The sequence below is a fragment of the Salvelinus fontinalis genome, chromosome 36 (assembly GCF_029448725.1).
Source record: "Salvelinus fontinalis isolate EN_2023a chromosome 36, ASM2944872v1, whole genome shotgun sequence".
Lineage (NCBI taxonomy): Eukaryota > Metazoa > Chordata > Actinopteri > Salmoniformes > Salmonidae > Salvelinus > Salvelinus fontinalis.
In genome coordinates this window covers 19,568,920-19,583,120 of record NC_074700.1, presented here as the reverse complement: position 1 = coordinate 19,583,120, position 14,201 = coordinate 19,568,920, and the positions used below count along the sequence as shown (strand labels likewise).

General features: G+C 46.5%; 1 protein-coding gene across 1 annotated transcript in view; it reads left to right on the top strand.

Moving 5' to 3' along the window:
• The first annotated feature begins 335 nt into the window (after nt 1-335).
• The window catches only part of LOC129835374 (basement membrane-specific heparan sulfate proteoglycan core protein-like), a 29,651-nt gene continuing 15,785 nt past the window's right edge, over nt 336-14,201 (top strand). The window contains exon 1 of the mRNA XM_055901012.1: nt 336-758. The gene's annotated coding sequence lies outside the window, so the exon portion shown is untranslated. The remainder of the gene's footprint in view (nt 759-14,201) is intronic.

Here is a 14,201-nt window from a genome sequence, read left to right as displayed (position 1 = left end):
TATGTATGCTTGTGTTCCCTCATGTGCTTTATGTATTGATTTGTTGTTAATAAAAATAATAATAATTTAAAAAATATATATATAATAATAATAATTAATTAATATATATATTTTTTTAAACAGAGTGAAAAAGAAAATTGACTAGGTATCCCCCCATTACCCTGTCCCTTACTTGTTTTTAACGAGTTGTATTATGCGCGCTGTACATTACGTTATGAAACGTCACAATTTAACGTCAACTTTTCTCCAATACTATCGGGCCAATACCATGTCAATCAACGCTTGGATAGAAACACATCCCAGATTTTGAAGTCAACACATTCGCTACAGTCCCATTAGTTTTCATTGCAGTCTCATTTGAATGTAGCCTCGCAAATTTGTTCAGAATGGGGTTAGTCAACAGTAGGTAACAGTATGTTAGCTAGCTACCTAGTAAGTTGGCTACTAATACAACAAACTTGCCTATATGCTATCTACCCAACATTTATTGATATCATTCTTAGCTGAGTGGTATAGTCTTTGTGCGTTCACAATGAACATACATTCGCTCAGGCTATCTACTCTAATTTTAGAGCACTCTGGTCTGAGTGTGCCAGAGCGCAGAACAATTGATGAATTTGTGAACGCTCAACACACGTTGAATGTGGCCGGTGTCAGTAAACGTCGGCAAAAAAGATTCATTAAATTGTTACCAGCAACACAGTTACAGTCACCAACTCTCTGGATAACATGAAAACAGCCTAACCACCTCTGCTGTGGTGAGTAAAATTGTCAGAGTAAAGTGTTCTCTCATTTGTGCCTGGAAGTAGCTAGCCAGTTAGCTTGTGATGTGTGCTTGACTGCCGTTGTGATGGTCAGAACGCTCGGATCAACCCTAGTCCTCTGCCAGTGTGGACTCTGAACGCTCCGACTTCCAGCATCAACTTCCAGTAGACAGGAATAGTGCTACGCTAGTATGCTCAACTGAAAGGATATCGTTCATTTGCAGTATACTTAAATGACTAAATAGTAAACTCAGCAAAAAAAAATATATTTTGCAGGACCCTGTCTTTCAATACATATATATATACCATTGTGGGGCCTCTGTGTTGAGAATCTGTGTTGATGAGGTAATGTTGCCTATCTTCACCACCCGAGGGCTGCCCGTCAGGAAGTCCAGAACCCAGTTGCATAGGGAGGTGTTCAGTCTCAGGGCTGTGAGTTTTCTGGTGAGCTTAGAGAGCACTATGGTATTGAAGGCTGAGCTGTAGTTGATTAACAGCATCCTCACATTTGCATTCCTCTTGTCCAGGTGGGTGAGGGCTGTGTGCAGTGAAATGGTGATTGTGTTGTCCGTGGATCTGTAGGGGCGGTAGGCGAATTGGAGAGGGTCAAGTGTGTTGGGGAGGGAGGATGTGATGTAGTCTTTGACAAGCCCCTCAAAGTATTTCATAATGATGGATGTGAGTGCAATGGGTCGGTAGTCATTTAGTTAAGTTACTATCTCTTTCTGGTCAAGTGGATATCTTGAATAAAAGTTACAGTATAAATAAACAATCACAATGTAATCATGTCAAAGTGAGTCAAATATGAAAGTTAAAAACACTGTGACTGTGTAACGTTCCGGGGACATCCTAACGACAAATTTTAGGGCATCACCTGTTAAATGTAGTGTTAAAAATATCCACATCTGAAACTTCATATGAAATATCATCACATGTGAAATGTTCCAAAACCAAATGGTTTTCATTGATTCCACATGTGAAAGGTTATCTGATCACATGTGAAGATCCATGTACACAGCTCTCACCCACCTGGAAAAGAGGAATTCATATGTGAGAATTGGCAGGACAGAGAAGCTATGTCTGGCAAGACGAGGGGCGTGGGTGTGTCACCGTTTGTAAATAACAGCTGGTGCACGATTTCCAATATTAAAGAAGTCTCGAGGTTTTGCTTGCCTGAGGTAGAGTACCTCATGATAATCTGTAGACCACACTATCTACCAAGAGAGTTCTCATCTATATCATTCGTAGCCATCTATTTACCACCACAAACCGATGTTGGCACTAAGACCGTACTCAACGAGCTGTATAAGGCCATAAGCCAACAAGACAATGCGCATCCAGAAGCGGTGCACCTAGTGGCCGGGGACTTTCATGCAGGCAAACTTAAATCAGTTTTACCAAATTTCTACCAGCATGTCACATGTTCAACCAGAATGAAAAAAACTCTAGACCACCTTTACTCCCTACACAGAGACGCATACAAAGCTCTCCCTCGCCCTCCATTTGGCAAATCTGACCATAATGATATCTTCCTGATTTCTGCTAACAAGCAAATATTAAAGCAAGAAGCACCAGTGATTCGATCAATAAAAGTGGTCAGATGAAGCAGATGCTAAGCTACAGGACTGTTTAGCTAGCACAGACTGGAAAATGTTCTGGGATTCTTCTGATGGCATTGCAGAGTACACCACATCAGTCATTGGCTTCATCAATAAGTGCATCAATGATGTCGTCCCCACAGTGACCATATGTACATACCCCAACCGGAAGCCATGGATTACAGGCAACATCCGCACTGAGTTAAAGGCTATAGCTGCCACTTTCAAGGAGCAGGACTCTATTTTTATTTTATTTACATTTACATTTACATTTAAGTCATTTAGCAGACGCTCTTATCCAGAGCGACTTACAAATTGGTGCATTCACCTTATGATGTCCAGTGGAACAACCACTTTACAATAGTGCATCTAACTCTTTTAAGGGGGGGGGGTTAGAAGAATTACTTTATCCTATCCTAGGTATTCCTTAAAGAGGTGGGGTTTCAGGTGTCTCCGGAAGGTGGTGATTGACTCCGCTGACCTGGCGTCGTGAGGGAGTTTGTTCCACCATTGGGGTGCCAGAGCAGCGAACAGTTTTGACTGGGCTGAGCGGGAACTGTACTTCCTCAGAGGTAGGGAGGCGAGCAGGCCAGAGGTGGATGAACGCAGTGCCCTTGTTTGGGTGTAGGGCCTGATCAGAGCCTGAAGGTACGGAGGTGCCGTTCACCTCACAGCTCCGTAGGCAAGCACCATGGTCTTGTAGTGGATGCGAGCTTCAACTGGAAGCCAGTGGAGAGAGCGGAGGAGCGGGGTGACGTGAGAGAACTTGGGAAAGTTGAACACCAGACGGGCTGCGGCGTTCTGGATGAGTTGTAGGGGTTTAATGGCACAGGCAGGGAGCCCAGCCAACAGCGAGTTGCAGTAATCCAGACGGGAGATGACAAGTGCCTGGATTAGGACCTGCGCCGCTTCCTGCGTGAAGCAGGGTCGTACTCTGCGAATGTTGTAGAGCATGAACCTACAGGAACGGGTCACCGCCTTGATGTTAGTTGAGAACGACAGGGTGTTGTCCAGGATCACGCCAAGGTTCTTAGCACTCTGGGAGGAGGACACAATGGAGTTGTCAACCGTGATGGCGAGATCATGGAACGGGCAGTCCTTCCACGGGAGGAAGAGCAGCTCCGTCTTGCCGAGGTTCAGCTTGAGATGGTGATCCGTCATCCACACTGATATGTCTGCCAGACATGCAGAGATGCGATTCACCACCTGGTTATCAGAGGGGGGAAAGGAGAAGATTAATTGTGTGTCGTCTGCATAGCAATGATAGGAGAGACCATGTGAGGATATGACAGAGCCAAGTGACTTGGTGTATAGCGAGAATAGGAGAGGGCCTAGAACAGAGCCCTGGGGGACACCAGTGGTGAGAGCACGTGGTGCGGAGACAGATTCTCGCCACGCCACCTGGTAGGAGCGACCTGTCAGGTAGGACGCAATCCAAGCGTGGGCCGCGCCGGAGATGCCCAGCTCGGAGAGGGTGGAGAGGAGGATCTGATGGTTCACAGTATCAAAGGCAGCCGATAGGTCTAGAAGGATGAGAGCAGAGGAGAGAGAGTTAGCTTTAGCAGTGCGGAGCGCCACCGTGACACAGAGAAGAGCAGTCTCAGTTGAATGACTAGTCTTGAAACCTGACTGATTTGGATCAAGAAGGTCATTCTGAGAGAGATAGCAGGAGAGCTGTCCAAGGACGGCACGTTCAAGAGTTTTGGAGAGAAAAGAAAGAAGGGATACTGGTCTGTAGTTGTTGACATCGGAGGGATCGAGTGTAGGTTTTTTCAGAAGGGGTGCAACTCTCGCTCTCTTGAAGACGGAAGGGACGTAGCCAGCGGTCAAGGATGAGTTGATGAGCGAGGTGAGGTAAGGGAGAAGGTCTCCGGAAATGGTCTGGAGAAGAGAGGAGGGGATAGGGTCAAGCGGGCAGGTTGTTGGGCGGCCGGCCGTCACAAGACGCGAGATTTCATCTGGAGAGAGAGGGGAGAAAGAGGTCAAAGCACAGGGTAGGGCAGTGTGAGCAGAACCAGCGGTGTTGTTTGACTTAGCAAACGAGGATCGGATGTCGTCGACCTTCTTTTCAAAATGTTTGACGAAGTCATCAGCAGAGAGGGAGGAGGGGGGAGGAGGGGGAGGAGGATTCAGGAGGGAGGAGAAGGTGGCAAAGAGCTTCCTAGGGTTAGAGGCAGATGCTTGGAATTTAGAGTGGTAGAAATTGGCTTTAGCAGCAGAGACAGAAGAGGAGAATGTAGAGAGGAGGGAGTGAAAGGATGCCAGGTCCGCAGGGAGGCGAGTTTTCCTCCATTTCCGCTCGGCTGCCCGGAGCCCTGTTCTGTGAGCTCGCAATGAGTCGTCGAGCCACGGAGCAGGAGGGGAGGACCGAGCCGGCCTGGAGGATAGGGGACATAGAGAGTCAAAGGATGCAGAAAGGGAGGAGAGGAGGGTTGAGGAGGCAGAATCAGGAGATAGGTTGGAGAAGGTTTGAGCAGAGGGAAGAGATGATAGGATGGAAGAGGAGAGAGTAGCGGGGGAGAGAGAGCGAAGGTTGGGACGGCGCGATACCATCCGAGTAGGGGCAGTGTGGGAAGTGTTGGATGAGAGCGAGAGGGAAAAGGATACAAGGTAGTGGTCGGAGACTTGGAGGGGAGTTGCAATGAGATTAGTGGAAGAACAGCATCTAGTAAAGATGAGGTCAAGCGTATTGCCTGCCTTGTGAGTAGGGGGGGAAGGTGAGAGGGTGAGGTCAAAAGAGGAGAGGAGTGGAAAGAAGGAGGCAGAGAGGAATGAGTCAAAGGTAGACGTGGGGAGGTTAAAGTCACCCAGAACTGTGAGAGGTGAGCCATCCTCAGGAAAGGAACTTATCAGGGCGTCAAGCTCATTGATGAACTCTCCAAGGGAACCTGGAGGGCGATAAATGATAAGGATGTTAAGCTTGAAAGGGCTGGTAACTGTGACAGCATGGAATTCAAAGGAGGCGATAGACAGATGGGTCAGGGGAGAAAGAGAGAATGTCCACTTGGGAGAGATGAGGATCCCAGTGCCACCACCCCGCTGACCAGAAGCTCTCGGGGTGTGCGAGAACACGTGGGCAGACGAGGAGAGAGCAGTAGGAGTAGCAGTGTTATCAGTGGTAATCCATGTTTCCGTCAGTGCCAAGAAGTCGAGGGACTGGAGGGAAGCATAGGCTGAGATGAACTCTGCCTTGTTGGCCGCAGATCGGCAGTTCCAGAGACTGCCTGAGACCTGGAACTCCACGTGGGTCGTGCGCGCTGGGACCACCAGGTTAGAGTAGCAGCGGCCACGCGGTGTGAAGCGTTTGTATGGTCTGTGCAGAGAGGAGAGAACAGGGATAGACAGACACATAGTTGACAGGCTACAGAAGAGGCTACGCTAATGCAAAGGAGATTGGAATGACAAGTGGACTACACGTCTCGAATGTTCAGAAAGTTAAGCTTACGTTGCAAAAAATCTTATTGACTAAAATGATATAGTACTGCTGGCTGGTGAAATAGGCTAGCTAGCAGTGGCTGCGTTGTTGACTTTGTTTGAAAGTGTAGCTGGCTAGGTAACCTCTAACTGGCTAGGTAACCTCGACAATTACTCTAGACTACACAATTATCTTGGATACAAAGACGGCTATGTAGCCAGCTAAGATCAAACAAATCAAACTGTTGTACTGTAATGAAATGAAATGTAATACTACCTGTGGAGCAAAGCGGAATGCAACTACTCGCTCAAACCCGGAAGTGCGTATCGTAGAGGGAGAGGCAATAGAAGTGTTGTTTCTTGTATTATTGTATTTTGTGTCTTTAGAGGACTGCTTCACCTTAATGTCCCCTTTCCCCCCTTTCCCTTTTCTTCTGTCCTTATTTTGTCCCACTTTGTCCCTTCTTTGTCCCTTCTTCTCTTCTGCCAACTAGACACTCCTTGTTAGCTAGCTAGCTTCTTCCAGGAATGTCCCTAGCAACTGCCTAGCAACAGGTAAACAACTTAGCTAGCTAAGAAAACGGTATAATTTTATGAAAAAATTGTTACTTTTTCAAAAGCCTTTCTTCTTTGTTTGCTGCTTGTTCGGTCTCCTATTCAGTTTGCAGTTTTCTTTTGATTTTTTTCGATGTACTTTACTCAAAAAAAACATTTAAATTTCAATATTTGTAGGAGCTCATCTTTTCAGCTGCTGCTGCTTAATTTGGAACTCCGGAAATTTATTTCACCTTTATTTAACCAGGTAGGCTAGTTGAGAACAAGTTCTCATTTGCAACTGCGACCTGGCCAAGATAAAGCATAGCAGTGTGAACAGACAACAACACAGAGTTACACATGGAGTAAACAATAAACAAGTCAATAACATGGTAGAAAAAAAAGAGAATCTATATACAATGTGTGCAAAAGGCATGAGGTAGGCAATAAATCGAATAATTACAATTTAGCAGATTAACACTGGAGTGATAAATCATCAGATGATCATGTGCAAGAAGAGATACTGGTGTGCAAAAGAGCAGAAAAGTAAATAAATAAAAGCAGAATGGGGGGTGAGGTAGGTAAATTGGGTGGGTAGTTTACAGATGGACTATGTACAGCTGCAGCGATCGGTTAGCTGCTCGGATAGCAGATTTTTAAAGTTGTTGAGGGAGCTAAAAGTCTCCAACTTCAGAGATTTTTGCAATTCGTTCCAGTCGCAGGCAGCAGAGAACTGGAAGGAAAGGCGTCCAAATGAGGTTTTGGCTTTAGGGATGATCAGTGAGATACACCTGCTGGAGCGCGTGCTACGGGTGGGTGTAGCCATCGTGACCAGTGAACTGAGATAAGGCGGCACTTTACCTAGCATAGCCTTGTAGATGACCTGGAGCCAGTGGGTCTGACGACGAACATGTAGCGAGGGCCAGCCGACTAGGGCATACAGGTCGCAGTGGTGGGTCGTATAAGGTGCTTTAGTAACAAAACGGATGGCACTGTGATAAACTGCATCCAGTTTGCTGAGTAGAGTATTGGAAGCTATTTTGTAGATGACATCGTCGAGGATCGGTAGGATAGTCAGTTTAACTAGGGTAAGTTTGGCGGCGTGAGTGAAGGAGGCTTTGTTGCGGAATAGAAAGCCGACTCTAGATTTGATTTTGGATTGGAGATGTTTGATATGAGTCTGGAAGGAGAGTTTGCAGTCTAGCCAGACACCTAGGTACTTATAGATGTCAACATATTCTAGGTCGGAACCGTCCAGGGTGGTGATGCTAGTCGGGCGTGCGGGTGCAGGCAGCGAACGGTTGAAAAGCATGCATTTGGTTTTACTAGCGTTTAAGAGCAGTTGGAGGCCACGGAAGGAGTGTTGTATGGCATTGAAGCTCGTTTGGAGGTTAGATAGCACAGTGTCCAAGGAAGGGCCGGAAGTATACAGAATGGTGTCGTCTGCGTAGAGGTGGATCAGGGAATCGCCCGCAGCAAGAGCAACATCATTGATGTATACAGAGAAAAGAGTCGGCCCGAGAATTGAACCCTGTGGTACCCCCATAGAGACTGCCAGAGGACCGGACAACATGCCCTCCGATTTGACACACTGAACTCTGTCTGCAAAGTAGTTGGTGAACCAGGCAAGGCAGTCATTAGAAAAACCGAGGCTACTGAGTCTGCCGATAAGAATATGGTGATTGACAGAGTCGAAAGCCTTGGTCAGGTCGATGAAGACGGCTGCACAGTAATGTCTTTTATCGATGGCGGTTATGATATCGTTTAGTACCTTGAGCGTGGCTGAGGTGCACCCGTGACCGGCTCGGAAACCGGATTGCACAGCGGAGAAGGTACGGTGGGATTCGAGATGGTCCGTGATCTGTTTGTTGACTTGGCTTTCGAAGAAAGATAGGCAGGGCAGGATGGATATAGGTCTGTAACAGTTTGGGTCCAGGGTGTCTCCCCCTTTGAAGAGGGGGATGACCGCGGCAGCTTTCCAATCCTTGGGGATCTCAGATGATACGAAGGAGAGGTTGAACAGGCTGGTAATAGGGGGTGCGACAATGGCGGCGGACAGTTTCAGAAATAGGGGGTCCAGATTGTCAAGCCCAGCTGATTTGTATGGGTCCAGGTTTTCCAGCTCTTTCAGAACATCTGCTATCTGGATGTGGGTAAAGGAGAAGCTGGGGAGGCTTGGGCGAGTAGCAGCGGGGGGGCGGGGCTGTTGGCCAAGGTTGGAGTCGCCAGGAGGAAGGCATGGCCAGCCATTGAGAAATGTTTGTTGAAGTTTTCGATTATCACGGACTTATCAGTGGTGACCGTGTTACCTAGCCTCAGTGCAGTGGGCAGCTGGGAGGAGGTGCTCTTGTTTTCCATGGACTTTACAGTATCCCAGAACTTTTGGAGTTAAATCCAGAAGCTTATAAGAAATCCCGCTATACCCTCCGACAAACCATCAAACAGGCAAAGCGTCAATACAGGACTAAGATCGAATCGTACTACACCGGCTCTGACGCTCGTCGGATGTGGCAGGGCTTGCAAACCCTTACAGACTACAAAGGGAAGCACAGCCGAGAGCTGCCCAGTGAAACGAGCCTACCAGACGAGCTAAACTACTTCTATGCTCGATTCGAGGAAAATAACACTGAAACATGCATGACAGCACCAGCTGTTCTGGAAGACTGTGTGAACACGCTCTCCGCAGCCGATGTGAGTAAGACCTTTAAACAGGTTAACATTCTCAAGGCCGCAGGGCCAGACGGATTACCAGGACGTGTACTGCAAGCATGCGCTGACCAACTGGCAAGTGTCTTCACTGACATTTTCAACCTCTCCCTGTCCGAGTCTGTAATACCAACATGTTTTAAGCAGATCACCATAGTGCCTGTGCCCAAGAACACTAAGGTATCCTGCCTAAATGACTACTGAACCGTAGCACTCACGTCTGGAGCCATGAAGTGATTTGAAACGCTGGTCATGGCTCACATCAACGCCATTATCCCAGAAACCACTCCAATTTGCATACCGCCCTAACAGATCCGCAGATGATGCAATCTCTATTGCACTCCACGCTGCCCTTTCCCACCTGGACAAAAGGAACACCTATGTCAATCAATCAATCAATTTTATTTTATATAGCCCTTCGTACATCAGATAATATCTCGAAGTGCTGTACAGAAACCCAGCCTAAAACCCCAAACAGCTAGAATGCAGGTGTAGAAGCACGGTGGCTAGGAAAAACTCCCTAGAAAGGCCAAAACCTAGGAAGAAACCTAGAGAGGAACCAGGCTATGAGGGGTGGCCAGTCCTCTTCTGGCTGTGCCGGGTGGAGATTATAACAGAACTATGCCAAGATGTTCAAAAATGTTCATAAGTGACAAGCATGGTCAAATAATAATCATGAATAATTTTCAGTTGGCTTTTCATAGCTGATCATTAAGAGTTGAAAAACAACAGGTCTGGGACAGGTGGCGGTTCCATAACCGCAGGCAGAACAGCTGAAACTGGAATAGCAGCAAGGCCAGGCGGACTGGGGACAGCAAGGAGTCACCACGGGCGGCAGTCCCGACGCATGGTCCTAGGGCCCAGGTCCTCCGAGAGAAAGAAAGAGAGAAGGAGAAAATTAGAGAGAGCCAAGATTTTCAAAATGTTCATAAATGACAAGCATGGTCAAATAATAATCAGGAATAAATCTCAGTTGGCTTTTCATAGCCGATCATTAAGAGTTGAAAACAGCAGGTCTGGGACAGGTAGGGGTTCCATAACCGCAGGCAGAAGAGTTGAAACTGGAATAGCAGCAAGGCCAGGCGGACTGGGGGCAGCAAGGAGTCACCACGGCCGGTAGTCCCGACGTATGGTCCTAGGGCTCAGGTCCTCCGAGAGAAAGAGAGAAGGAGAAAATTAGAGAGAGCCAAGATTTTCAAAATGTTCATAAATGACAAGCATGGTCAAATAATAATCAGGAATAAATCTCAGTTGGCTTTTCATAGCCGATCATTAAGAGTTGAAAACAGCAGGTCTGGGACAGGTAGAGGTTTCGTAACCGCAGGCAGAAACAGTTGAAACTGGAATAACAGCAAGGCCGGGCGGACTGGGGACAGCAAGGTGTCAGCATGCCCGGTAGTCCTGACGTATGGTCCTAGGGCTCAGGTCCTCAGAGAGAAAGAGAGAACGAGAGAATTAGAGAGAGCATACTTAAATTCACACAGGACACTGGATAAGACAGGAGAAGTATTCCAGGTATAACCAACAGACCCTAGCCCCCCGACACATAAACTACTGCAGCATAAATACTGGAGGCTGAGACTGAGACAGGAGCGGTCAGGAGACACTGTGGCCCCATCCGAAGAAACCCCCGGACAGGGCCAAACAGGAAGGATATAACCCCACCCACTCTGCCAAAGCACAGCCCCCACACCACTAGAGGGATATCCTCAACCACCAACTTACAATCCTGAGACAAGGCCGAGTATAGCCCACAAAGGTCTCCATCACAGCACAACCAAGGGGGGGCGCCAACCCAGACAGGAAGTTCACGTCAGTAACTCAACCCACTCAAGTGACGCACCCCTCCTAGGGACGGCATGAAAGAGCACCAGCAAGCCAGTGACTCAGCCCCAGTAACAGGGTTAGAGGCAGAGAATCCCAGTGGAGAGAGGGGAACCGGCCCTGGAGAGACAGCAAGGGCGGTTCGTTGCTCCAGAGCCTTTCCGTTCACCTTCACACTCCTGGGCCAGACTACACTCAATCATATGACCTACTGAAGAGATAAGTCTTCAGTAAAGACTTAAAGGTTGAGACTGAGTCTGCGTCTCTCACATGGGTAGGCAGACTGTTCCATAAAAATGGAGATCTATAGGAGAAAGCCCTGCCTCCAGCTGTTTGCTTAGAAATTTTAGGGACAATTAGGAGGCCTGCGTCTTGTGACCGTAGCGTACGTGTAGGTATGTACGGCAGGACCAACTCGGAAAGATAGGTAGGAGCAAGCCCATGTAACGCTTTAAAGGTTAACAGTAAAACCTTGAAATCAGCCCTTGCCTTAACGGGAAGCCAGTGTAGGGAAGCTAGCACTGGAGTAATATGATCAAATTTCTTGGTTCTAGTCAGGATTCTAGCAGCCGTATTTAGCACTAACTGAAGTTTATTTAGTGCTTTATCCGGGTAGCCGGAAAGTAGAGCATTGCAGTAGTCTAACCTAGAAGTAACAAATGCATGGATAAATTTTTCTGCATCATTTTTGGACAGAAAATTTCTGATTTTTGCAATGTTACGTAGATGGAAAAAAGCTGTCCTTGAAACAGTCTTGATATGTTCGTCAAAAGAGAGATCAGGGTCAAGAGTAACGCCGAGGTCCTTCACAGTTTTATTTGAGACGACTTTACAACCATCAAGATGAATTGTCAGATTTAACAGAAGATCTCTTTGTTTCTTGGGACCTAGAACAAGCATCTCTGTTTTGTCCGAGTTTAAAAGTAGAAAGTTTTCAGCCATCCACTTCCTTATGTCTGAAACACAGGCTTCTAGCGAGGGCAATTTTGGGGCTTCACCATGTTTCATTGAAATGTACAGCTGTGTGTCATCCGCATAGCAGTGAAAGTTAACATTATGTTTTCGAATAACATCCCCAAGAGGTAAAATATATAGTGAAAACAATAGTGGTCCTAAAACGGAACCTTGAGGAACACCGAAATGTACAGTTGATTTGTCAGAGGACAGACCATTCACAGAGACAAACTGATATCTTTCCGACAGGTAAGATCTAAACCAGGCCAGAACTTGTCCGTGTAGACCAATTTGGGTTTCCAGTCTCTCCAAAAGAATGTGGTTATCGATGGTGTCAAAGGCAGCACTAAGGTCTAGTAGCACGAGGACAGATGCAGAGCCTCGGTCTGACGCCATTAAAAGGTCATTTACCACCTTCACAAGTGCAGTCTCAGTGCTATGATGGGGTCTAAAACCAGACTGAAGCATTTCGTATACATTGTTTGTCTTCAGAAAGGCAGTGAGTTGCTGCGCAACAGCTTTTTCTAAAATTTTTGAGAGGAATGGAAGATTCGATATAGGCCGATAGTTTTTTATATTTTCCGGGTCAAGGTTTGGCTTTTTCAAGAGAGGCTTTATCACTGCCACTTTTAGTGAGTTTGGTACACATCCGGTGGATAGAGAGCTGTTTATTATGTTCAACATAGGAGGGCCAAGCACAGGAAGCAGCTCCTTCAGCAGTTTAGTAGGAATAGGATCCAGTATGCAGCTTGAAGGTTTAGAGGCCATGATTATTTTCATCATTGTGTCAAGAGATATAGTACTAAAACACTTAAGTGTCTCTCCCGATCCCAGGCCCTCGCAGAGCTGTGCAGATCCAGGACAGCTAAGCCCTGGAGGAATACGCAGATTCAAAGAGGAGTCCGTAATTTGCTTTCTAATGGTCATGATCTTTTCCTCAAAGAAGTTCATGAATTTATTACTGCTGAAGTGAAAGCCATCCTCTCTTGGGGAATGCTGCTTTTTAGTTAGCTTTGCAACAGTATCAAAAATAAATTTTGGATTGTTCTTATTTTCCTCGATTAAGTTGGAAAAGTAGGATGATCGAGCAGCAGTGAGGGCTCTTCGGTACTGCACGGTACTGTCTTTCCAAGCTAGTCGGAAGACTTCCAGTTTTGTGTGGCGCCATTTCTGTTCCAATTTCCTGGAAGCTTGCTTCAAAGCTCGGGTATTGTCTGTATACCAGGGAGCTAGTTTCTTATGACAAATGTTTTTCGTTTTTAGGGGTGCAACTGCATCTAGGGTATTGCGCAAGGTTAAATTGAGTTCCTCAGTTAAGTGGTTAACTGATTTTTGTCCTCTGACGTCCTTGGGTAGGCAGAAGGAGTCTGGAAGGGCATCAAGGAATTTTTGTGTTGTCTGAGAATTTATAGCACGACTTTTGATGCTCCTTGGTTGGGGTCTGAGCAGATTATTTGTTGCGATTGCAAACGTAATAAAATGGTGGTCCGATAGTCCAGGATTATGTGGAAAAACATTAAGATCTACAACATTTATTCCATGGGACAAAACTAGGTCCAGAGTATGACTGTGGCAGTGAGTAGGTCCAGAGACATGTTGGACAAAACCCACTGAGTCGATGATGGCTCCGAAAGACTTTTGGAGTGGGTCTGTGGACTTCTCCATGTGAATATTAAAATCACCAAAAATTAGAATATGATCTGCTATGACTACAAGGTCTGATAGGAATTCAGGAAACTCAGAGAGGAACGCTGTATATGGCCCAGGAGGCCTGTAAACAGTAGCTATAAAAAGTGATTGAGTAGGCTGCATAGATTTCATGACTAGAAGCTCAAAAGACGAAAACGACATTTTTTTTTTTGTAAATTGAAATTTGCTATTGTAGATGTTAGCAACACCTCCGCCTTTGCGGGATGCACGGGGGATATGGTCACTAGTGTAACCAGGAGGTGAGGCCTCATTTAACACAGTAAATTCATCAGGCTTAAGCCATGTTTCAGTCAGGCCAATCACATCAAGATTATGATCAGTGATTAGTTCATTGACTATGACTGCCTTTGAAGTGAGGGATCTAACATTAAGTAACCCTATTTTGAGATGTGAGGTATCACGATCTCTTTCAATAATGGCAGGAATGGAGGAGGTCTTTATCCTAATAAGATTGCTAAGGCGAACACCGCCATGTTTAGTTTTGCCCAACCTAGGTCGAGGCACAGACACAGTCTCAATGGGTATGGCTGAGCTGACTACACTGACTGTGCTATTGGCAGACTCCACTAAGCTGGCAGGTTGGCTAACAGCCTGCTGCCTGGCCGGCACCCTATTTCATTGTGGGGCTAAAGGAGTTAGAGCCCTATCTATGTTGGTAGATAAGATGAGAGCACCCCTCCAGGTAGGATGGAGTCCG